The sequence below is a fragment of the Ricinus communis genome, chromosome 2, assembly GCF_019578655.1.
Source record: "Ricinus communis isolate WT05 ecotype wild-type chromosome 2, ASM1957865v1, whole genome shotgun sequence".
Lineage (NCBI taxonomy): Eukaryota > Viridiplantae > Streptophyta > Magnoliopsida > Malpighiales > Euphorbiaceae > Ricinus > Ricinus communis.
In genome coordinates this window covers 13553112-13579646 of record NC_063257.1, presented here as the reverse complement: position 1 = coordinate 13579646, position 26535 = coordinate 13553112, and the positions used below count along the sequence as shown (strand labels likewise).

Here is a 26535-nt window from a genome sequence, read left to right as displayed (position 1 = left end):
TACAATTTACCACATATGAACATACAAAACATCTTATAAATTTAAATCATAATGATGATGTTTGGAAAGAAAAACGTTAAAATTATTTTAATTCTTTTGGAACGTAAAATTATTTTTTCTTATGTTTACTCTTAATTATATTAATTAAAATTTCTATTCTCTTAAGATTATAGTATTCCTCTTATAAAATTGTTAACATCTTCTTAAAAAATAAATTTACTGTTGTAGTAAAAAAGAAATATAAAATATAGTAAATTATAAAAATTGAAATAAAAATATAATAATTTTTTAATAATAATATAATATAAAATTAAGTGATGAAATATGATAAAAAAATATACTAAAAGTTAATTCATCTATTCTGTAATAAATTTAAATTTTGTAATGTTAATTTATTTTTATTTTTTAGTCTATTAGCCATTTAATGATATAAAGTGTCAATTAATGTCTAACCAAATAAGCCATAGTTCTATAATTTATCAAAACACACACCTAACTTTGTTTTTAACAATACACCCATTATTTGGTCTTGGAAACATAATTCTTGATATTTCGGGGTGCTTTCTACCTCCTTTTAAATTATGTTGTAAAGTTTTTGCCAAAAGAAAGAATAAACAATAAAGATAAAAGGAGCTGCTCTCCTTCCTCGATGGAGATTAGATATTTTTGACAAAAATGCCTTTTTTTTTTATAACAGGCAACAATACAGTAAGAATAATCTATATGAAATTAAAGTTTTAAATATACTTTATATTTTCTATATGGCTTTTTTTTTTTCTTCTATTGTTTATAGTATTTTTCTTGATTTATATGAATTATTTTTATAAATTATTTTTTTTTCTCTTAGGTTTCTTTTTTCTTCTTTGAAAATGAAGTATTTAAGAGACTTTATTTCACCTAAACTTTTTAGTTTCTTTCTTTCATTGATCTTGCATCTAAATTTCTTAATTTTCTTTCTTTTATTATTATTTTTTCTTTTATATATAACTACTAACACTTTACTCATATTATTGTATAATTGTTTTATTTATTTTATATTTATAAAAATTATTTTATATATTATATAATTCATTTATAATTATATTAATATAAAATAGATTTTATTTTATGATACTTTTGTTTATATATATATATTAGTATTTTATGAAAATCATAATGCATTCTTATGAAAGTTTTTTATTTTTATATGCTAAGGTAAATAAACATGAGAAATGTACATACTTATCAATTTTAACTCTTTATCTATTTTATTGCACTAATAAGTTCTCATATATTTATATAATACTTATTTTTAATAAATAAGATTGTCAGAACTTTTGCTATTTTTTTTTGATATCACATATATAGAGATTAATTTTTTATTATATTGGATTAATAAATTTTTAATATCTCACAAATTTCTTTTAACTATTTTTGTATCCAAATGTAAATTTTTATTCTTTTATTATTTTATTAATTTTTTATCTATATATATATATATATATATATATATATACATATGAATATAAACATATATTTTATTAGAGAGATAGCAAAATTTATTATTAATACAGAGTATCTTTACTAATTATTATAGTTGTTATAATTATTTTAAGAATATAATAATCTTATATTTAAATAAATTAAAAATACCATATTCATTATTAGCATTATTCAAAATCACATTAATTCTTTTATAAATATTTATAAGTGAATATTTTTATGAATATGCCATTGTCATTTTCTCATTGGAAAACAATAATAACATAGCTTCATAAAAAATTTGCTACATAGAAACTCATGAGAAAATTTAGCATTTTTTATATATATCTTTTAGATTTTATTCTTTTAACTCTCATTTTTCTATTTCTAAAGAAAAATAAAAACTCTTAATTTTCATATTTCATTTATTAATTTTCTCTTTTTGCCATTATTTTATTTTTTATTATTTACAAGCTATCGCCATCTACTTCAAATCAACTCTTTTATTATTCTTATTTTGTCATGGACTTTTTATGAATGGATAAATTTATCTTTATCTTTTTTTTTTTACTTTTTCTATGCTAGGTTAGTTAAATTCAAATCAATAGTCTCTATATAAAAAGAGTATTTTAAGAGATGTTTTTTCTTTTTTAAATATTTTTTTATTTTCTAAAGTCATTTTTTTACATGTTGATATATTTTTTGAAGTTTTTTATCACATATTTTAATATAATTTTTTTTCTTATATAACACTTTTTCTATTCCTTGGGAATATTTTTAATATATTATTTTTTTCTCTTAATGATTTAATTAAAGCCTTCATCGGTTTATCTATATTATTATCTCCTTCATTTTTAACAATGTAAGTTTAAGTTTTTAAATTTTTCTTGATTTCTTTTGAATATTTTATTTTTAAAAAATAGTATTGAAGCATGAATTATCAAATACTGAAATTTTCAATAATCCATGGAACACTAATTATAATAAAACTTAGTAACTCATAATTTATAATATATAATTATCTAATATTTTAATATTTTATTATATTTTATTAATATCTATATAAATAAATTATTAATATTATTTTAATAGTATGTTATCCCGCCCAGAAGGTAGGTACTCATGTAGTTGAATATGGAAAGATATAAACTAAGCGAAATGTTTAAGGGATTCAATTGATCACAATAAATATGGATCAATAGAGATAATATAGTATTTTTATTTTTTCTTTACTATTTGACACAATTACTTTTTATTTCTAATTAAAATTTAACTTTCATTTTTTCTAATTAATACTTATTCTATTTTCATAAGGTAAGTAATTTCCACTCATTTATTTATGTTCATTTTTTTTATAGAAAATTTAAAGCGTTAACTCGGTCTACTCAAAATATCATTCATAGTATTATTTCTTAATTACTAATATTTTTCTATTGAAGAAAATAACAAAAGATAATTAGAAATGAAAATTTTAAAAAATATTTTATTTCTATTGTTTTATCTGTGATAAAGAATTTGTTTCTTAGTAAATTCATTGATTTTTTTGTGTTAACATATATATCAAATGTAACAGAAATAATTTATGGTGGATAAAAAATATAATTACTAATTTTTACTTTGAAATCCAATTTTGATCCATGTTATTGTGGATCAAGTTGATCCCTGTAGCATCACTCATAAACTAAGAAGCAGTAGGAATGGTGTCGACGTCAGTAGAGTTAGGTTGTGGTTTCATATAGGATTAGTTATACAAGAGGCAATTATGGATGTTGCAAAAAGTCGGCAGAATGCAATAGCAGCGGTAGTAAAGGCCACCACATTAACGCAGAGGGAAAGATTATGAGAAAATTGAAAATGGATCAATGGGAAATTAATAGCAGAATGAGCTATAAAAGAATAAGGAGTGAAGAATTTGATACAGAAATAATAATAATAGTAAAAATAATAATAATGTCTAAAATGAGAGTAGCAGTGATTGGTGGTGGGATTACTGGTCTTGCTTCAGCTTATGTTCTTGCAGAAGCTGTCGTTAAAGTTGTTGTATATGAGAAAGAAGATTGCTAGGGTGGTCATGCAAATAAGACTGTTAACTTTAATGGCGTTGATGTTGACCTTGGCTTCTTGGCTTTCAATCCTGCAATCATGGTTTAAAGTATTTATTTCTTTTTTCATTTTCATTTTCTTTCTGTTTCTGTAATGGATTGTAATTATTAGGTTTTGATCATCAGGCAACATATCCAAATAATAGAGTCTAAGTTTGAAGAAAAGACAAACTTTACTATAATTTATTATGAGCTAGAACATTAGCTAATCTAGGAACAAAAGAAAAAGAAACAAATTTGAAGAAACCTAAAGCAGCTAAAATATCTTGAATCGCCATACCCAGTTGGGATCTAGAATCCTGACCATTAAGCAACTGTATGACATTAGCACAATTAACCAACTGACCATAGTGAATAGCCCATGCTTCTGCCAGTTCAGGAGTAGTAAGAACTTCTCTCTCAAAGTTTCCAAATAAATTTGCCCAGTTGGTATCAATCCTTTGGATCATATTTTAAAATGATACTAATATTTTAATCTGAATCTAATTGATATTTAAATTACATTATAATATATCAATTTAGGATAACTCTTCAATTTCTGATCAATTGATGCAGATTTTGCAATCTGAAGAGACATATTCTGTTTGATTCTCCACCTGAGCATGTGTGATGTCATAAAAATCAGTTCAATCAGCCAGCAAGTCTCACTCCTTAATTTTCCCTAATGACATGACTCATGTTGAGATAGAGAATCAAACAAGATATGTCTTTTGAGATTGTCAAATCAGCATCAATTGGCCGGAAATTGGAAAGCTATCTTAAATTGATATACTTTCGTGTAGTTTGGATACCAATTAAATTCAAATTAAAATATTAGTATTAATTTGAAATATGGACCATAGAATTAGTAGCAATGGATAATTTATCCAAAACTTCACCACAGCTATGGCTTTGAAGCCCGAGAAAAGCAACATCAACATTAAGCTTGACATGATGTATTCTAATAGGAAGATACCATCGAGGAATAGCAGCTTGAGTAGGAGTGAAAATGGCTCCTTTCCAATTTTCTCATCTCTTACACATTTTATTATTTAATTCAATTTAATTTTTTATGATCACTTTTTAATTATTAACTTTTTCTCACCCGATTTCATTATTTGTTTCACTTTCCTATTCAATCTATTTTTTATTTCTTTTCCAAAAATAAAATATGTGATGCCTAATATAGAACTAAGATTTGTTAAAATAAATTATTTATTCAATGTAACTTTTGAGGTTTGATACTCCTATTTAATTAGTTTTTTATTTATTTAGTGCATGCTTTGATTATGTATATTAATCTAATTGATTCTTAGAAATATAATTTTTTAATAAATATTATTAAAATATTAAATTTTCGTTACATAAAAATATTAAATTGTTTGTGTTTTTTTCTCTTTATATATTTCTGACATTAAATAAAGTATAGAAAAAATTGCAGTCAGTCATTTAGCTCTCCAGAAGGAAAAGAAACAGAAATAGTGCTATAAAGAGAGAACATTTCCAAAATAACCAATTATAGATCCTTTATTATTCATAATATTTGAAACCAAAAGCTTATTATGTCAGTTCAACGTGAATGTTAAAAAAGGTAGTACGGCTTAAAGGGCAATTTACCCCTTGAACTTAGAGTCAATAAGCAATTCACCTATATTTTAATTTTTTGATCATTTTACTTATCAACTTGTAAAAAGTGATTAATTTATCTATTAATTAGCTCTAAACTACTGCGTGACTTGCAAACTCAAGTTTATTAATTAATATATATATGAACCATCGCTCTTTCCCTTTCCTCTCCGCTCATATATTTCTAACAATAAATTTATGCAGAATCAAGACTAAATTGATTCTGTCACGATCCGATTTGTGGGTCCGTGACCAGCACTAGGGAATGGATATGCGTAAGGCCACTAAATCCTGTAGTAAGTCTCACCATTCTCTAACTCAAACCAAATGCAATCCAGACTCTGTCCATTGGCACTTTTCCACAATTAACCTTAAATTATCAGGTACTGTATATTGACTTCGGTCTGCTAGCATAATTAGTCATGACCTGAATTTATATAAAATTACAAAATAGTAAATCTGAAATTTCTACTGCGGAGATTCTAGAATTTTTAAAAGATCAAACATACCAATAAAATCAGTTACTTTGAACCCGAAAATGAAGGAATCAGACTGCTAGACGAAAAGAACTGCGGAAAAATTAACCACACCTGAAAAACAGTTAAATTGAGACTTTCAGTCTCGAAAGTGAGTTAAAATCATATATCCAAAATAAATACAAACACTTCAATAAAATATTTTTTAAATTTAAAATAAAATATTAAATCATGCAAAACACGTATCATGCCATGCCTCTTTTGAATTTTTGCATGCTACATAATAGAGTACTTCAGTAGAAGCCTAATCCCCATTACTAATCAGTCTTAGCCTTTCGGCTCTCTCGTTCCAACAGAACTGGCGCCCAGAAAGCGAAGCTCGACCAGGGTCCTTAAATCCAGTCTGGCCACTTAAATTTCTAATAAAGCCGGCGCGTAGAGAGCAATGCTCGACTAGGGAACTTTACTACGACAACTCACTTTACTCAGCCCAGAGAGTTAAACTCGACCAGGGCAAGTCCTAATTTGCCTTTTTAAATTTACCTTCTACTATTTGTCTCAGATTCATACCGGTGCGCACGCGGTCCTAATGCTATCCATCAGGTGGCATGTTCTACTACCGTCTCATCCCGAGTCAACATGCACTCACAATAACATTGATGCAGAAAATGATACATATATGAATAACAATTAAACAAATAATTAAAATATTAAATTATTTAATCAGGACTATTACGTAAAATCTTAGCATGACACATGTAAACAGATATACGACTTTAACTCACAATTCTGACGACCTCCTAGCCCTGCTCCGATGCCTCGTATGGAGCGAGTCAAATTGACAGATTTATCTAATCACGGGAACAATTCAATCAGAAAAAGTAAAACATTTGATAAATAACGTTAGACCTAGACTCCTAGAATTAACTGTCTAAAAATTTCGACTTAGGTAAATTCTACCGAAAATTTGGCAGAACCTCCTCTAAACACGACGTCTACCCCCCGTATAATGGGTCCAGGACCTGCCAGAAAACACTTTAAATTTCTAACAATTTATTTAACAGAAGTCGGGTCACCAAGACTTCATTATTTTTCCCGACTTTGCCACACATCACAAATCACAATTATTGACAGACGGTCCGACAATTATTATTTTAACTAACAATCCTCACAATATTTCTAATGTCTAACACAATAATTAAACATATAATTTTTTTTATCAACAAACTCTAAAATCTATGGTCTAGAGAATTACCGAGACGCTTGATCACTCGGCCGACTCGTCTCCAGTCGCCAGAGTCCGATCGACGATCCGAACGCGCCTATGGACTCTAAACAATGCGCTGATGACAATTCCAGCTTCCGATCCTCTGATCCGACTCCCTCTCATCCAGAAAAATTTATGTACAATCTCAGCCGTCGATTTTCAAATAGAGTCTGATTGCCTCAAAACTGGTGCTATTAGAAAGCTTGAGTTGAGGGAAGTCCGGATATGCCTTCCGATCGACCAAAGCTCGCCGGAATTTGCCAGAAAATGCCCAAGATCCCGGCTGCCCCTACTTTCTCTCTCCACCGCAAATTTCCAACTCCGACCACCATTTGCATCGCTACTGCTCCCGAAAGAAAGCCCACTATTCACCGGTCATTTTGAGACTAAAATCGCCGCCATTGGAAGCTGGAAAAGCCCGGAACGGCGGTAAGAAAGCCACTACCTCTTCCTCGCTTTCTCCCGTTGTCGCTGCCTGCTGGAGCCGCTGCCGCTGCACTTGCCAGCCTCCGCTGCGCCTTCGGTCGTCGCTACCACGCTCGACCGAGCCTCCCCCACTCTTCCGCCATTGACGCAACGCCTTCTTCTTCCTCTCTTCTTCTTCCCCGATCTCTTTCTTCTCCTTTTCTTTTCTTTCTTCTCTATATCGACATTTGGTCCCTGAATTTTTCTTCTTTACCATTTAGTTCCTCGGCTTTATTAATTACTAACAATTTTGCCATGCAAATTTTTGTTTAACCCTCCAACGTTTCTTTAGCATTTCAATTAAGCTCCTACTATTTAATTTGGGCCAAATTAAAATAATTGAAAATAGAGAATTACCTATTTACCCTTGCTTTTAAAAGTAAAATTACCAAAATGCCATTACCGACATATTTAATTACAAAAGTACCAACCATACAAATTTTCATTTAAGGCCCCAAATTAAAATAATTATATTTTTAATCCTTATTCCAAAATTAATTATCAATTTAATCTTAACACTTAATTAACTTAATTAATGAATTTACTAACTATTTTTCAATTAAAGTCAACACCATTTGCTAATTAAAATTCATCATTCCTAAACAAATCTTTTCTATAAAAATATTATTTACCAATTCCTTCGTAACTTTCAAATATAGAATTTAATTCATATACTCATATGGGGAGAAAACTAAGTGACCAAAAATATAATTTATTTTCCAAGAAATTTATTTAATTAATTTTTTAAAAATGAAACTAATTAGATATAGAAAAATAACTTTCTTATTTTTATCTAGCATTGAAATTCTATTTTAAATCATCCCAATTAAATCAATTGAAAATAAAATAATATTAATTTAATAAAATTTTTTATTAATTATTACTAATATTATTATTATTAAAAGGAAAATGTCGAGTATTACACTCCCCCCCCGCCCCTCTTAAGAAAATTCCTCGAATTTTAAAATAAAAGAGGCTCACACAAAGACCGAAACTAATGAGAGTAAGAGCCTCTCATCTCTAGCTCGGCTTCTCAGGTACTTTCCTCGATAGAATAATTCAACCTCAAGACCTTGACTATCGGTAAAACTCAAGAGCAAAGTTGATGAACTTGAGAATCCACGATCATGACTGACTGTCCTTCGTAAATCAAATCTTCACGTGCTCCCACTTCGAGTTCGCATAATTCCTCTACTTTCGGAAAGATGTCATCAGCCACTTGCGAGTAAAAGGAATCTTCTCTTAAATGAATGATCTGAACCAACTTTGATCCGGCCAAAATCCAATTAGCCAAATACTTTCTTAATGACGTGTTCCTTGCACGTACAGAATATCCTTAACATCCACATTACATCATCCATATCACATTATTCATCTGGTTGTGATAACCGATACAAAACCATGCCATCTACTCGGCTGGAAACTAGAAAGTCTCCTTTGTTCCTCTATAGTCCAACATGGAGCCTACTGCACCACAAATTCATTATCACAGCAACTAAACTTGTCATTGAGAGAATCCCAAGCTAACACAATTTACTTTGAAAGATTTACTTATTTATTTACTTTATAATCATCATTGATAAAAAATATTATTATCTTGAAAAACACCTTTTTAAAAGCGTAAAATCTCTAGTCATTTTTTTTATATAAAATTCTACAATATTGCGCACTAGGGTGATGATACCCCCTATCACCAAGGGTTGCAATGCACAATTTATGATGCATGCCCGAAAAATGAGTTATGAAATTGTGTATGCCTAACAATGAAATACCATAATGAGTTCTCGCGGGACTGGGCGCAATATTATATTTTAAAACACTTTGTTCTATATAGAAAAATAAATAGTATTCGCTTAAGCTTCTCTAGATTCCGAGAATACACCAACCACCATTCTTATGCTTCTTACAACCACAAAACTTAACCATAACCTCTGCTCGGCATTTTAAGTACTAATTTCATCTTTATCCATTAAGACGATACCCGATACGATAACGAGGCAGTTCATGACACGACTGCACCAATCCTAAACTGTGGTGCCCATCATCGAAACAACAATCGAAGCATCCAAAGCTGGTCTGCACTAATCACTTGGAGAAATGGCACGAGTCTACCGCGCTTCTGATCTTGCTATCTTTACAACGCTCATTCTCAATACAACATTAAAGATAAGCTCACAAGAAAGAGAAAAGATAAACTCTCTAACAATGAAAGCCGAGAGACTAGAGTCAATGAAAACAAACAAGGACAGATTTAATCCTAGCTCCACAGTATCAAGAATCTTAACTTAGGTCGAAGGAAATCTAAACCTGGGCTCTGATACCAACTTTGTCACGACCCGATCTGTGAGCCTGTGACCGGCACTAGGGGATGGGTAGGCGCGTAAGGCCACCAAATCCTGTAGTAAGCCTGACCATTCTCTAACTCAAACCAAATGTAATTCGGACTCTGTCTATTGGCACTTTTCCACAATTAACCTTAAATTATCAAGTGCTATATATTAACTTCGGTTTGCTAGCATGATTAGGCATGACCTGAACTTACATAAAATTACAAAATGGTAAATTTGAAATTTCTACTACGGAGATTCTAGAATTTTTAAAAGATCAAACATACCAATAGTATCAGTTACTTTGAATCCGAAGATGAAGGAATCAGGCTGCTAGATGAAAAGAACTGCAGAAAATTCAACCACACTTGAAAAACAGTTAAATTGAGACTGTCAGTCTCGAGAGTGAGTTAAAATCAAATTATCCAAAATAAATACAAACAATTCAATAAAACATTTGTTTAATTTAAAATAAAATATTAAATCATGCAAAACACGTGTCATGCCATGCCTTTTATAAAATGAATTTTTACACGCTACGGGACGAGTACTTCAATAGAACCCTAATCCCCATTACTAATCAGTCTTAGCCTTTCGGCTCTCTCGTTCCAACAGAACTGGCACCCAGAGAGCGAAGCTCGACTAGGGTCCTTAAATCTAGTCTGGCCACTTAAATTTCCAATAAAGCCAGCGTCTATAGAGCAATGCTTGACCAGGAACCTATACTCCACCAACTCACTCTATTCAGCCCAGAGAGTTAAACTCGACCAGGGCAAGTCCTAATTTACCTTCTACTATCTGTCTCATATTTATACCGGTGCGCACGCGGTCCTGATGTAACCCATCAGGTGGCATGTTCGATTGCCGTCTCATCCCGAGTCAACATACACTCATAATAGTATTGATGCAGAAAACGATACATATATGAATAGTAATTAAATAAATAATTAAAATATTAAATCATTTAATCAGAACTATTACGTAAAATCTTAGCATGACACATGTAAACAGATATATGACTTTAACTTACAGTTCTGACAACCTCCTAGCCCTGCTCTGATGCCTCGGGTGGAGCGAGCTGAACTGATAGATTTATCTAATCACAAAAACAATTCAATCAGAAAAAGTAAAATATTTGATAAATAACCTTAGGCCTAGACTCCTAAAATTAACTGTCTAAGAATTTTGACTCGGGTAAATTCTATAAAAAATTTAGCAGAATCTCCCTTAAACACGGACATCTATCCCCCCCATATAACATGTCCAGGGACCTGTCAGAAAACACTTCAAATTTCTAAACATTTTATTTAACGGGAGTCGGGTCACGAAAACTTCATTATTTTTCTCCACTCCGCCACACATCACAAATCACAATTATTGACAGATGGTCTGACAATTATTATTTTAACTAACAATCCTCATAATATTTTCTAATGCCCAACACAACAATTAAACACATAGCTTTTTTTATCAACAACATCTAAAATCTACGGCCTAAAGAATTACTGAGACGCTTGATCACTAGTTCGACTCGCCTCCAGCTGCTGGAGTTCGATCGACAATCCGAACGGGCCTATGGACTCGAAACAACGCGCTAATGGTGATTCCAGCTTTCGATCCTCTGATCCGACCCCGATCATCCGGAGAAATTTACGGACGATTTCGGCCGTCGATTTTCAAACTGAGTTTGATCGCTGCAAAACTGGTGCCATTGAAAAGCTTGAGCTAAGGGAAGTTTGGATATGCCCTTCGATCGACTAAAGCTTGTCGGAACTAGCCAGAAAATGCCCAAGATCCCGGTTGCCCGTACTTTCTCTCTCTACCGCAAACTTCCAACTCCAGCCATCATTTGCATCACTACGCCGGAAATGCCCGGAACGACGGCAAGAAAGTCGTTGTCGTTACCTCACGTTCTCCTACCATCGCACTTTCTTTGGGTTCTTCACATTCACATTCACGCACCTCTCTACTGCCGCATGACCATGCTAAGCCGAGCCTCCCCCACTCTTCTGCCGTTGACGCAGCGCCTTCTTCTTCCTCTCTTCTTCTTCCCCGATCTCTTTCTTCTCCTTTTCTTTTCTTTCTTCTCTATATTGAAATTTGGTCCTTAGATTTTTCTTCTTTACCATTTAGTCCCTCATTTTATTAATTACTAACAATTTCGCCCTACAAAATTTATATTAATCCTCTAACTTTTCTTTAGCTTTTAATTAAGCCCATAACTATTTAATTTGGGCCAAATTAAAATTATTGAAAATAGAGAATTACCAATTTACCCTTGCTTTTAAAGTAAAATTACTAAAATGCCCTTACCGACATATTTAATTACAAAAATACCAACCATACAAATTTTCATTTAAGACCCCAAATTAAAACAATTATATTTTTAATCCTTATTTCAAAATTAATTTTCGATTTAATCCTAATACTTAATTAACTTAATTAATCAATTTATTAACTATTTTTCAATTAAAGTCAACACTATTTGCTAATTAAAATTTATCATTCCTAAATAAATTCTTCTATAAAAATATTATTTACCAATTCTTTCATAACTCAAATATAAAATTTAATTCATATACTCATTTGGGGAGAAAACTAAGTGACAAAAAATATAATCTATTTTCTAAGAAATTTACTTAATTAATTTTTTAAAAATGAAACTAATTAGATATAGAAAAATAACTCTCTTGTTTTTATCTAGCATTGAAATTCTATTTTAAATCATCCCAATTAAATCAATTGAAAATAAAATAATATTAATTTAATAAAATTCGTTATTAATTATTACTATTATTATTATTATTATTATTATTATTATTATTAAAAAGAAAATTCTAGATATCACAGATTCCGTCTTTATACCAATCTTTTTGGGTTTGTGCTCATTCTCTCCTAATCTCTTTGATCCGTATCAATCTCTTCCAAGCCACCCAAATCAAAAAGTTCATCAACAAAAGAATTTTTTTATATAGATCAAGATTACAAAATCAAAAAAAAAAAGGAATGTTATTGACAAAAAGGAAAAGAAGGACCGAATATAAAAGAGAACAGAAGCAATAATTTGATTTTGTAAAATAATGATGATGCTGGCAGTGGAAGAGGATATAATGACGGCGAAAAGATAAGGAATTGGTGGTGGTGGATTTTATACAAGAGATGGGATATTGTTTGTAGGACTATTTGTAAAGAAAGATTGGATTTAATTTCGATTTGTTATGTTGATTATGAGATATTTTTTCGTCATTAGTTTTGATTTCAGATAGACAGAGTTTTTGGATCATACAAATGTCAATATTTTATTTATTATGATTTTGTTTTAGTTAAAATAAATAAATGATGAGCAAATTTAATTTTTGTTAATCAACTTTTTTATAAAATATTATATATAATAAAAATAATTTACGCGCTTTATGAAACTGAATTTCATGCATCAATTGGCTAGAAAATTAAAAATAAGTAAATTGGCCATGGTATTCAAGCCAAGGTAGTACCCACTGGCGGATAAAAGTAGGGGCAAGAGAGGGACACCGCCCCCTCCCCCCAAACTTTTTAATTAAACTTTTCCAACTCTCTCGCCCAACGAACTTTCTAAAAATCATATCTTTTACTAATATTATTCATATTTTAATTTATATTAAATATATTTTTTAAAATTTATAATAAATTCCTCAAAAAATTTAATATGCTCCGTCCATTACCGGTAGTAATTAATATTTTTATTTTTTTAAAACAAAAACTAATATTTTTTCAGATTAAAAAATAGAATAAAAGAGAATAATAAATGAAAAGTAATAATCAAGGAAGGTGATAATATGTTAATAATGATCTATTAGAGTTTCTTTTTTTAAGGTTTAACAACAATTGTAGTGAATGTAATGATGAATTGTAATACCTGAATTTTTTTTTTTAATGATAATAATATTAGTAATAATTAATAAATGAGTTTTTATTTAAATTAATTTAAATTTATTTTATTTGATTTAAATTGGAATGATCTAAATGGAATTTTAATGCTAGACAAATAAGGAAGTTATTTTCTATATCCAATTAGTTTGATTTTAAGAGATTAATTAAGTAAATTCTTTGAGAAATAAATTATATTTTTGGTCATTCAATTTTTTTCCCAAATGAATATATATAAATTAAAATTCTGTATTTGAGAGTTATGGAAGAATTAGTAAAGAATAATTTATAAAAGAATTATTGGAAAAAAGGTCATTTTAATTAGCTAATGGTGTTAAATTTTAATTGAAAAATATTTAGCAATTGATTAATTAAATTAATTGTGTTAGGATTAAATTAAAAATTTATTTTGGAATAAGGATTAAAAATATAATTTTATTAATATGGGGTTTTAATGAAAGTTTGTATGTTTGGTTTTTTATAATTAAATATGTCGGTAAGGGCTTTTTGATAATTTTGTATTTAAAAGCAAGGGTAAATAAATAATTATATATTTTCAATAATTCTAATTTGGCTCAAATTAAATAGTTAGGGCTTAATTGAAAAGCTAAAGAAAAATTTAAGGGTTAATTAGAAATTTTATAGGATGATATTGTTAGTAATTGAAAAATTTGAGGGACTAAATGGTAAAAAAGAAAAGTTTGGGGACTTAATGATGATAAGGAAGAAAGAAAGAAAAGAGAAAGAGATCGGGGAGAGAGAGATGGCGCGGGGAGAAGAAGAAATCTCGGCTGCGTGGTCGACAGTGGCGGGCTTTGGAGGTGCGTGGGTTGGCCAGCGAAGAATGGCGGCCGGCCCCAGGCAATGAGAAAGCAAGAAGGAGGCAGCGGCTTCCGGATGCCATTTCGGCCGTTTTCGGCGGGTTGGCGGTCGAGTCGAGTGGCGATCGACTCCCCTCGACCTGGGCTTTATTTTGGCAGCAGCGGCGATGCAAATGATTGCCAGAGTTGGAAGTTCGCGGAGGAAAGAGAAAATAAGTGGCAGCAGGCGTTGTTTGGTTTTTTCGGTGAGCTCCGACGAGCTTTGGCTGATCGGAGGACATATCCGGACTCTCCTTAGCTCAAGCTTTCCAATGGCACCCGTTTCGTGGCGATTGGACTCCGTTCAAAAATCAACGGCCGAGATCGTCTGTAAATCTCTCCGGATGACCGGGGGTTAGATTGGAAGATTGGAGCTATGATCATCATCAGTGCGTCGTTTCGAATCCATTGGTGCGTTCGGATCATCGATCAAACTCCAGCGGCTAGAGGCAAGTCGACCGAACTATCAAGCATCTCGGTAATTTCTCTGGCTGTTGATTTTAGAATTTATTGGTAATTTATGTGATTATTGAAATGTGTTGAGCCTTAGAAATATTGTTAGTTAAAATAAATTGTCAGACTGTCTGCCAATAGTCGTGATTGTGTTGTGTTGTGGAGTCGGGAAAATTAATGAAGTTTTGGCGACCCGACTCCCGTTGATCAATTGTTGTGCATTCAAGTATTTTCGGCAGTTCGGACCCGCTATAACGGGGGGGGGGGGGGGGGGAGGGGGATAAATGTCCATAATTTAGGGAGGTTCGCGATTTCGGTAGAATTCTTTCGAGTCGAGATTCTTAGACAGTCAGTCCTAGGAGTCTAGACCTAGGATTAATTGTCAAATATTTTAATGTTACTGATTAAGTTGTTTTCCGTGATTAGATAATCCATCAGTTCCACTCGCTCCACCCGAGACATCGGAGCAGAGCTAGGAGGTCGTCAGAGCTGTGAGTTAAAGTCATATATTTGTTTCCATGTGTCATATGCCGAGATTTTACAAATAATTCTGATTACATGACTTAGTATTTTAATCATTTATTTAATCACTATTTATATAGGTTTCATTTTCTACATTATGATTTTATTGATTGCGAGTTGACTCAGAATGGGATGGCAGTAGACATGCCATCTAATAGATTGCATCAGGACCGCCTGCGTACTGGTATGAATCCGAGACTGATATCAAAAGGGTAAAAGGGTAAATTAAAAAAGGGTAAATTTAGGCCTTTCCTTAGTCGAGCTTTGCTCTCTGGGCTGAGTAGAGTGTGTTTGCCGGAGTAAAGGTCTCGGGTTGAGTATTGCTCTCTCGGCGCCGACTTATTTGGAAACTTAAGTGACTGGACTAGATTTAAGGACCATGGTCGAGCTTCGCTCTCTGGGCACCAGTCTTATTGGAGTAAGAGAGCCGAAAGGCTAAGAGTGTTAATGATAATTAAGTGACTGAACTGGATTTAAGGATCCTGGTCGAGCTTCGCTCTCTAGGCGCCAGTTCTGTTAGAATGAGAGAGTCGAGATGTTAGTATTTCCACATGGCTGAGGTACTCCGTCCTGTAGTATGTGAAAGTTATTTTTATTTAAACATGGCATGACACGTTTATTTTTGCATGACTTAATATTTATTTCAAATTAAATAAATGTGTTATTGAAGTGTTTGTAATTATTTTTAGATATATGATTTTAACTCACTTTCGAGACTGACAGTCTCAATTTTCACTATTTTTCAGGTGATTGTCAGTCTTTCCGCAGTTCACATCTAGCAACCCGACTCCTTCCTCATCGAGTTGATGTAATTGATTTTGGTATGCTTGACTTATAAAATTTTAAATTCTCCGCAGTAGAAATAATAGACTTGTTAGTTGTAATTTTATGTAAATTGGAGTCTTGCCTAATTATACTGGTAGACCAAATTAAATATATAGAATTTAATTGTTAAGTTTAATTGTGAATAAGTGCTTTTGGACTGAGTCCGAATTTCAATTTTTTTGAGTTAGTGAATGGTCAGGTTTACTACGGGATTCGATAGTCCTACGCCTGCCCATTCTCTAGTGCCGGTCACGGGCCCACAGGTCGGATCGTGACATGAATCATGGTTGTGCTTGTAAAATCTCTAAGTCCTTGAGAAGGATCAATTATATCAGATTTATAGAATATGTTTGGTTCAGCTCATCAATACAGCTAGTAGTCGTTGGTTAAAAATTGGTTGCTGATAAATAATAAATTAAACCATTTAGTATAATTTTATTAGATATTATTGCTAGTATGTGAAATGACCATGAGAGTATAATTTATTCTTAAATATATTTTAGTTTACGATGCTATTTTCAATATACAAATTAATAAAAATAGTTATTATAATTAAAATTTTATAATGAATTTTATTTAACTCAAATATATATTATGATTAAAAATATTTTTAACATTATTTTAAAATAGAGATTGAAATTTGAATTTTATTAATAAAAAATTTAAATTTCAAATGCAATAATTATAAATATCATGATTAATTAATTATCAAGTAAAATTTTAAAATAATAATTATTTATCATAAATTATAAAAAATTAATTATTTGAAATCAATTTAAAATTAATTTCTTAACAATAATAATATCATTTAAATAAATAAAAAAAATCGAATCAGCTATGAACTGATAAAAAGATATTTTAATAGAATCAATAATTCATATTAAATTAGCAATTACTTGCCGATTTTTAAATCTTACTAGAAGATTTTAATGTAGTTGTCGGGTGAGAAATAACTCTCCGCTGTGCAAAAACTTTTACCTGTTTGGGCTTCAACATAGTTTATTACTATAATCATGGTTATCAAAACCTAGCAAATTGCTTAACATATAATTCTTAATGAATATATGAAGATGGCAGAGATAATTTAATATAGAATCATTAATAAATTTCTATCTCTATTTATACTTTTATTAAGCTCCATTTGGAAGAATAACTTTAGAATTAATAGAGCGTTCTAAATTCTTATAGATTTTTAATTTTGTGAATTTATTTATGCTCTTTTTTTGATATGCATATTAAATCAATAGATTTTAAAGGTATTTATAGAATAAATTTCATATATTCTGCAAAACTCCTCAATAATTGAAATTCATCTTAATTTGTAAATTGTAGTTATATTGAGCAGCTTGAGAACACCCATGGATCGAAGTGAAAGATTAGGGCAATTTATTAATTCAAGGGGTTACTTAGAAATACTTCAGCAAGCTTATCTTGTAAGATATGTATAGTCTCTCTCTTCTTTTCTCCAATTTCTTAATTTGTTCTTTTAACTTTCTCTATTATTTGTTGCTTATTGGATGTACAACATTGTATTTTTACAGCTCCCAATTTGTAGATCAATGTCGTCATGTCGTTTAGAAGGAATTTTTAAACTTTTCAACTTTTGTTGCGCTCTCATTTTTCCAGAAGCAACATCTCTTTCAGGTAAATGCTCATCTCGAGTATATTGTCCCGTACTCCTATTTTTATTTTTATTTTTATTTAGGATATTTATCACTTTTTAGTCTATTTTTGTTGATGTGACCATTGAATAGAATATTTTTAGTCGCTACATTAAACATTGTCAAATCACTAATAACTTATCCTATTAAATATGTAGAACTCACCTTTAAATTTTTGTTTAAGCTACACACTTTTAGAGGTGAACCTCATGTGCTTAGTATGTAAGTTATAAGTTAGTTGACATTGCTAACGTGGTGAATCAATTAAGAATATTTCATTTTTTTAATAACAATGTCAATAATAATATACCGAAAAATAGTAGATATCTTAAATTAAAATAGAAATAAAAGTACTGGTACTAAAAAGAAATAAATTAAAGTATTTATATCAATTAGATGCAAGGTCCAAAAATTTAGTACCAAGAGAGCAAATGTTCCCTTGCTCATCTTAGTCATTCGGATATAAGCAATTCGCATAAATTAGGAACATCTTTGCTTTAATAATACTACTATAGTTCTTAATGAGCAAACCTATTATATATTTAATTTTATATAGAGTGAATTGATTCTCCACACAGGTCTTTGGCTGCTCCAATTGGCTTGTTGTTAGAAGACAGTGACAACATTATGTAAACAAGGTCTTCTATTGGTGCATTTGGTTGAAGTATTGTTAGTTTGTTCCTTTACAATACTCGAGAAAAAAGACTTGAAAGAGTCTTATTTTTCTAGATACTTCTAATTATTTCTCATGTTATTTCTGTTAAATGAAAATCCAGGTCAAAGAACTACTAGAAAATTGGGGTTGTCAAATAAGAATAGGTTGCGGAGTACACTTTCTTTCCACTTCAGAGAGGGGTAAGAAGACATTTTATTATTTTAGTTTATATTAGCAAAATGAGGACTAGCACAAGTCCATGTATTCTAACAGATGGAATAGAATTTCTGTTGATGAAGAGATATGATCATTGATCATCAATTACCTTGATCAATGACTTTTTATTGGTTAGGTTGCTTGGTATTCTATGGAGATGGTTCACAAGAAATGTATAATGGGTGCATAATGGCTAGTGCACCAAATGCTCTAAAATTATTAGGAAAAGAAGCAATATTTTGATGAAAGAAGATTACTCGGGCTTTCCACTATGAATATAGGTACTAGAATACCCATGCATTCTTCCTTTTTCTAAATGATTTTATAAGTATAGGCAAATATTATTTACTTAGAATCTATAATCATTCTTCCACTTTCTATTGGCAGTGGTATTATCCTTCATCATGACAAATCATTTATACCATAGAACCCAACAGCTTGGTGTGCATGGAATTTCTTAGGTAGTACTCGTGCTAAATTATGCCTTACTTACTGGTTGCATGTGCTTCAGGTTAGTCAATTTTTTTTAAGATGAAGTTAGACTACATATTAAATTTTATTTATCAATAGTATATATGATACTCAAAATTTTTCACTTCTAATTTTGATATTTAAATGTTCTAAATTCTTGCAGAATACTGGTGAAACAAGTTTACCTCTCTTTCTTACAATGAATCCAGACCATGAACCTGGTAATATGTTGCTTAAGTGGTCAACTCGCCATCCAATTCCATCTGTAGCTGCATCAAAAGCTTTTATTGAGCTTGACAGTATTCAAGGTAGGAGGAGTATTTGGTTTTGTGGATTATATCATGGTAAGTCCTTTATTTATAAATTTGATAGCATGGTTTAATTTCATTTAGATTTTCATGTTCAAATACCTTATGTAGTTTAGGGTTATTATTTTCTTCCTATATTTTCTTTGAATTTCTGATTACTTGAGCAATACATGTTACATTTCTTTCAGGTTTTGGTTATTACGGGGATAGACTGAAGGTACCGTTAGTTGTGTTAAGTGTTCACTGAGTTGAAATGTTAGAATATGTTGGCCATGAATACATGGAGGAATCCTTTGGTTCTTGTGAATCGGTTTTAGCAAAGGATGGTCTTTTTGTTTTACAAGTAATGATGAGATGGGAAAATAAGGTGAATATTATGTTTGTTTGGAATTACATCTTATCACTAACTATTTGGAGCTACTTTTTTTCTTAGTTCACATAAATCCTAGACAAACGTTATGATGAGTATAGGAAAAACATAAAATTTATAAAGGAATATATATTTCATGGTGGATGTTTGCCTTCATTATGTAGGATAACCTCAGCAAGAGAGTTGCACCAAGACTATGGTATAAGTAGTTGAATTTAAAAGAATGTTATTGATTGATCTTATTTTTCTCTATCATTATTACTAACAAGACTGAAACTAATACAGTGTGGAGCATGTTGAAAACATAGGAAGTAATTATTACCTTACCTTGAGATGTTGGAGGAAAAATTTCTTAGAAAACAAAGGGTAAGTGCAATACTATCCTTAGATTTTATTGCAAATATTGGTAAGGCATGGATCTATTATGCAACATTTTTAGATTGTGTTACATTATGGAGCCTTTTGATTTTATAATCTTGATTTTATGTTCTTCATTTTCACGCTGTGTTCTTTTAGTTAGAAAATTTTTTGCCATAGGATTTGATGAGAAGTTCATTAGGATATGGGAGTATTATTTCGGTTATTCTGCTGCTGGATATGGGAGTATTATTTCGGTTATTCTGCTGCTGGCTTCAAGTCATATACACTTAAATTATCAGGTAACATGAATGCTTTGTCATATTTACTTGATACAGAATTGCTAATATTTTCTTTCGCCTCATTTATTCTTTGAACTTGAAAGAATTTAATTTCAGAACTTCCTAATGTTGCAGACCGTATTTTTGCGTCCTGGCAACATTGTGACGTTGGGAAATCAATATAAAGGTTTTTCATCAGCATACTGACTCTTTTTACAAAACTAATAAATAAATTTGCTATCCAAATTAGTGTTCCATTTTTTTTTTAATATTATGTAATCTACTGCAAGAGGATAGCAAGCCTTACTCCCAGCCACTATGCATGCCTTATAGACAATTTTTGTTATTGAATTGGAATAGATGCAATGTATAATAGTCGCAATGATTATAATAATTATAAAGGGGTCTGTTTTGGTAAAAAAATATGCCATTAAAATAAATACATCATTAGTAGCAAATTTGAAAAGCAAAAAGAATCAAGTTTATCATATAATTATAAGAAAATTCCAGTATTCATTCCCCCAATTGGAAAAATAATTAACAGGTTAAAGTTAACTCTTATAGAAGCCTGAACTATTTTAAATATCAATTCATCATTAGTAGCATTAAAAATGAATCAGTAGAAAATAAGAAAAGACAGGTTGCATGTACTCAACATGGCTTTTTCCCTTTCTCAATAAGAACTCCCAATACATATTGTTAAAATCTTTTGTATCATTTCAAAAATCGGAAATCATTGTTATTGACTATTTCTATATTGTATTAAATTTATTAATTTTGCATCCAGTTAAAATCATCCTATCTTTATTATCTATAAATAAAATTACTTTTAAAATATATATTTATTTTATTATTACAAATGATATAAAGTATGCAACGGTCTTGCCCAAATTAGCTCCAATTGTCTAATTTTTTGTCTTTTTTTTTTTTTTTTAGACCTTAGAGTCTAGCAATGTGAAGATATATATATATATTTAGTCTCAGGTCCAAATTTAAGTCTTCGATATTCTGCATAAAACTAATGAGTGGGGTAAAAAAGATGTGAACATAAACTCAATGAGAGATAAAAACATAACAAGAGAAATTAAATACATTTATATTTATAAATACAAACATTTAATAAAGCAACCAACTAGATAAATAAATAAATAAAAAAAATTTATAAAACTAAATAAATAAATAATTAGCTTTCTGAATATCCAAATCCGTAGAAAAGACAAGTACCATTTATATATCTAATAGAAGTCCATAACCAAATCCAATCAAAGAATAAAATGATAATTTCTAAAATTATTTAAAACAATAGAACCAAAAATAATTAAAAATCAATATACATTCAGAAATGTGCCCTATTAATTCTTGTCATCTTTGAGTACAACTGATGTCTAATCTGGCAACACAAAGTGCAAGTCCCTATCTTACACACAGACTAAAAGTTCACCCAGTATGTAACACCCGTATCATAATAATAATAATAATAATAATAATAATAATAATAATAATAAGAATAATAATAATGATAATAATAAAACTATAATTTTTATTAATTTTAATGTATATGACTAGAGTAAAGAATTTTTATTTTAAATTGGATGATTTATAAGAGAATTTTTAATACTAGATAAAAATAATAAGAGATCTATTAAACTATATTAAATCAGTTTGAATTTTAAATAATTATTGTAAATTACTTATTGTAAATTTTGCACTCTATATTTTTCTATATTTGGATATATATAATTAAATGCATATAATTAGACTTTAGTTCTTAAAATTAATATAATCTAAAAGTATCCTTTATAAATTAGTAGGTGAATTGCATTTTTGGAGGCATATTATTTAAGAAATGATCTAATATTATAAAATCAAATTAAGGAGTGAATTTTAGTATTTTATAATGCCTCGTGATGGTAATAATTTAAGTATCTAAATTTTAATGTATTGATTTATTAAATTACTTAATTACTGAAATTAAATTGATATGTATAGTTACAAGAGGGTTTAAAAGTAAGTTTGATTTAAAATAAAGTCGTATTTAGAATAATGCTTAGTATACATAGTAGGATACATCTACTAGTGTATATTAGTTTCTACTGAATTTTTTATTTTAATTATTTTTGTCTTTCCTTGATATGATATCGGAATTTAAATTAATATGGATATTTTCAGATTGGATCGAGTTATACAGATAGTTGAATTCAAATTAGTAAAAAAAATTACAAATTCAGATACATATTGAACTGATTCTTTATTTAAATAGATTTATAAAATTTCATTTATCCAGCTAGAATGAATAATTATATTCTGAATATAGTAATATTTTTTTAGGCAAAAAGTATTTAAAATGTGATCATATAGACCACAATAATAAATATATATTTTTAAATACATTTATCCAGCTATAGTATATTTATAGTATATTTATTTTCATATATAAAGAAAAGTTAAAATATCATTTTCTGTTCTCAAATTGTATAGAAAGTAATAAGATTCCAACTCACCTTTAGTTTAAGTAATTTGAATAACAATATTTTAAGAAATCATTAGTATATCAATAGTGGCAACTGGCCTACTTTCATGGTTTCAAAATTATCTAAAAAGGTAGAAGTATTAGTTAGTAGTGGCATGCGTCTTTTTCTACTGTACAGATTGTAATTTTTTTTATCACAGCAGTTTGAATCTCCAATACATAGTCCCCCAATAGAGTGCATCCACAATGCTGGCAAGAGTGCTTGCGTTATTATATGAGCAACCACTTTTAATGCCATCTACTATATTGAAAATAACATTGATAAAGAATCCAATTGGCCAGCAAATTATTCATATTTTAACTTTGTAGCTATTTTGCCTAGTAACTTATCAGAAATGGCCAACTTACACCAATTAAAGTTTTAAATTCATAATGAAAATTTCATTTAGCCCTTAAACCACTACAAAATTTCTATGTTTAGTGACGGATAAGTACCATTGCTAGATAGCGACAGGATAACGACAGCGTGGCGACAACCATTTTGGTTTTGAAGTTGGTGACTATATAGCGACAGATTAGCAACAGCACACTACCTTTTGCTATTTGTAATACTAAATTTTGGCGCTTAAAATAGCACCGACGCAATGATGGCTTAAGGACGTCATTTTAGCAATAGTGAGCTAGCCGTTGCTAACATTTAACGCCAAAGTGGTGCGAAAGTTTGTCGCGCTTCCTCATGGGTTAGCGATGATAATTGGTGCCATTAAACTTAGAAAGTCAGCAATGGATTGAATGTTGTCACTAGAATAACTGAATAGCAATGAACAATGGCCGTCGCTAAATTATATCTAATATTATAACTTCATAACTCTATAATTTAGCGACAAATACGTCTCTATTGCTAATTGGGTTTATAGAAACGGTGGCGTTTCTTAGCGTGCTATTTATAACCCTAAAACTTAGCGACGGATGGCGTATATTGCTAAATTGGTTTAATGAAATGTAATCGTTTCTGAGCCTTTTTTATGTTACCCTGAGATTTAGCGACCAATGGCATCCCTCGCTAAATTTCAGGCTATAAAACCGTATACGAGAATTAGCAAGCAGTATGTATTAATTTTTTTAATATTTTATATTGTTTTATATGTGTTGTGAGAATAATATTGAATATGATTTATCAATATAAAATTAATTAATTTTTATTGTGTTTTTATTGAATAAAGTAAAACATTTTAGCAAGCGTTTGTATAAATTTGTTAGTTTTTAATAATGTTTTGTTAGTTGTTGATAATGTCTACTGTAAATAAATAATTAATAAAAATAATTTATTCATGATTTAATTATATTATAATTTAATATGTTATGGATTTGTTGTGTTCGGTTGAACCAATTCAGTGGTTGCATTGTTTTTCAATTAGGAACTGGACCCATTTTATGAGAGTATGTCTGTATTAAAGGGAAAGGCTCTACCGAATTTCCAAAAAAATTTTAAAGGTAAAAAATATCCCTAAACAATAATAAAATTTTTGATAAAATTATAACTAATATATCAATTTAAATAATTTATTAGTTTGAGGGATAAAAGAATATTTCTAAAAAGTAATAATCAAAATATTTAATAATCTTAAACATAAGATTTAAATGTGGATAGTTTGTATCCGATTGAACCACTTTAGAGGTAGAATTATTTTTTAATTAAGAACTAGACCCGTTTTACTAGGAATATGTCCGTATTATAAGGAAAACTCTGCCGAAATTTCACTGCAATTTTTTATTTTAAGCTTTTGATATGGCTTTCTTAAGAATAATCTATGAAGTTGGTAAAATTTCAAAAAATGAAATTATTCATATGGCAGACAAATGTTCTTGTAATGAGTGTCGAGGATGGCCTCCTCCACCACCCTTATCCTCTATTATGGAGACATTCCAAACACATACACTTTCTTCATTTACACCAACTTCTACACTCACATCGATGCCCCTATTGTCTCTACCACCCTCCACTACACCTGCAGCTGCTTCACCTACTACTTATGTTCTACCACTCACCGTTACTGTTCCACCACTCACTGTTACTGTTCCATCTCCCACTACACTAGTGCCACAACTTGAGGAGACCTCACTGGTTGGATCTTTGTTGGAGAGTTAGAATTCTAAATCTAGATTGAGAATGAGATGTAATAAAATTAATTATTTATTTATATTGATAATTTATGAAAACAATTATTATTGTATAAACTAACAAAACTTTATTTTTGTATACAGGCTGTTAGCATCTCACTTGTGGTTGCCAGCCTACCATGTATGAGCTACTCCGGCGTGGAGATTTGTGCCCAAGGCAGCGAATGACTATTTTCAAGAACGCCATAAAGTACGAGGGGTCGCATGGAGATTCTTGCCCAAGGCAGCAAATGACTCGTACTTCATCGAGTGGAAGGTAATAAATATTATGATTATAAATTAATTTAATATTTAATAAATATTTTAATATGTTTTTTGTTTGTAACAATATTTCATTCGGGAGACAGGATATGAGGACCAACTCTGATATGCTTAGAATAGGCAAGCAATTGAGAGAACCGTGACATGGTATCTAGTTGGAGAAAGAGCGAGAAGAGGTTTTAGTGTGTCCTGGAGGACACTTGGACCTGCTGGACATACTATTGGAAGAGACCCGAGGTGAAGGCAGCCTCTGACACGCACAACAAAAATCATCTCAGCGAGGTTGTGACATTGGTACAGGCTCGGCTCATTACACTGCTAGGTCGAGATTGACCATCGACCATTTTAATTATTTATCAACAAGTATTTATTCCATTTATAACCTGTAATTTTTTAAATCAGGTCATTTTTTTGTTCAGGCTAAGGAGTTAGGTTGCAAACCTACTGCGTATGAGCTATTCCGGCAATTGCACAATGAGACTGATAGATAGATGTAAAAACAACTAACAATTTTTGTTATTCACAATAACTACAATAAAACTAAATATTTAATATAACTAAAAATTATAAGTGTTCTCCTAGTCTTTTCTTTATTTATAAAAACGAGTACTTAGTGATTTTCCTGAAAACCAAGTTTCAACAAGGAAAGTCATCTTTGTTCGATTGAAATAGAGTTAACCGATAATTTGTCACTTTAGCTTAGTGGTAAGATAAAACCACTTTAAGAATGATACTAAGATTCAGGTTTTATCAAGTTTATAATAATAATAATATAATTAAATGTTTACAATCCAATAAAATATTAAATGATTATTTTTGTTACCAAATAGGTAAAGTATGTTAGACTTTACGAAACAAATGAACCCTAACATTGTGTTTTATTTAATGAATTTCATAAAGTCTTATAGAATTCATTTGTAAATTTAAAATTTAGATTTCTAGGTAAAATAAAAGTTATGCTTTCAGAAGAATGAAATTTATGAATTTAGTTAGAACTAAATTAAATTTTTTAATTTTTTAAATCGTATTAATTTT

At 30.1% G+C, this 26535-nt stretch overlaps 1 long non-coding RNA gene across 1 annotated transcript; it reads right to left on the bottom strand.

The window, feature by feature from the left end:
- Positions 1-5480: 5480 nt before the first annotated feature.
- On the bottom strand, positions 5481-7578 carry LOC107262259. The gene is made up of 3 exons (XR_003080686.2): positions 6900-7578; positions 6430-6495; positions 5481-5758 (listed from the first exon to the last, which is right to left on the bottom strand). It is a non-coding gene; the product is annotated as an uncharacterized LOC107262259 (long non-coding RNA).
- Positions 7579-26535: the final 18957 nt, after the last annotated feature.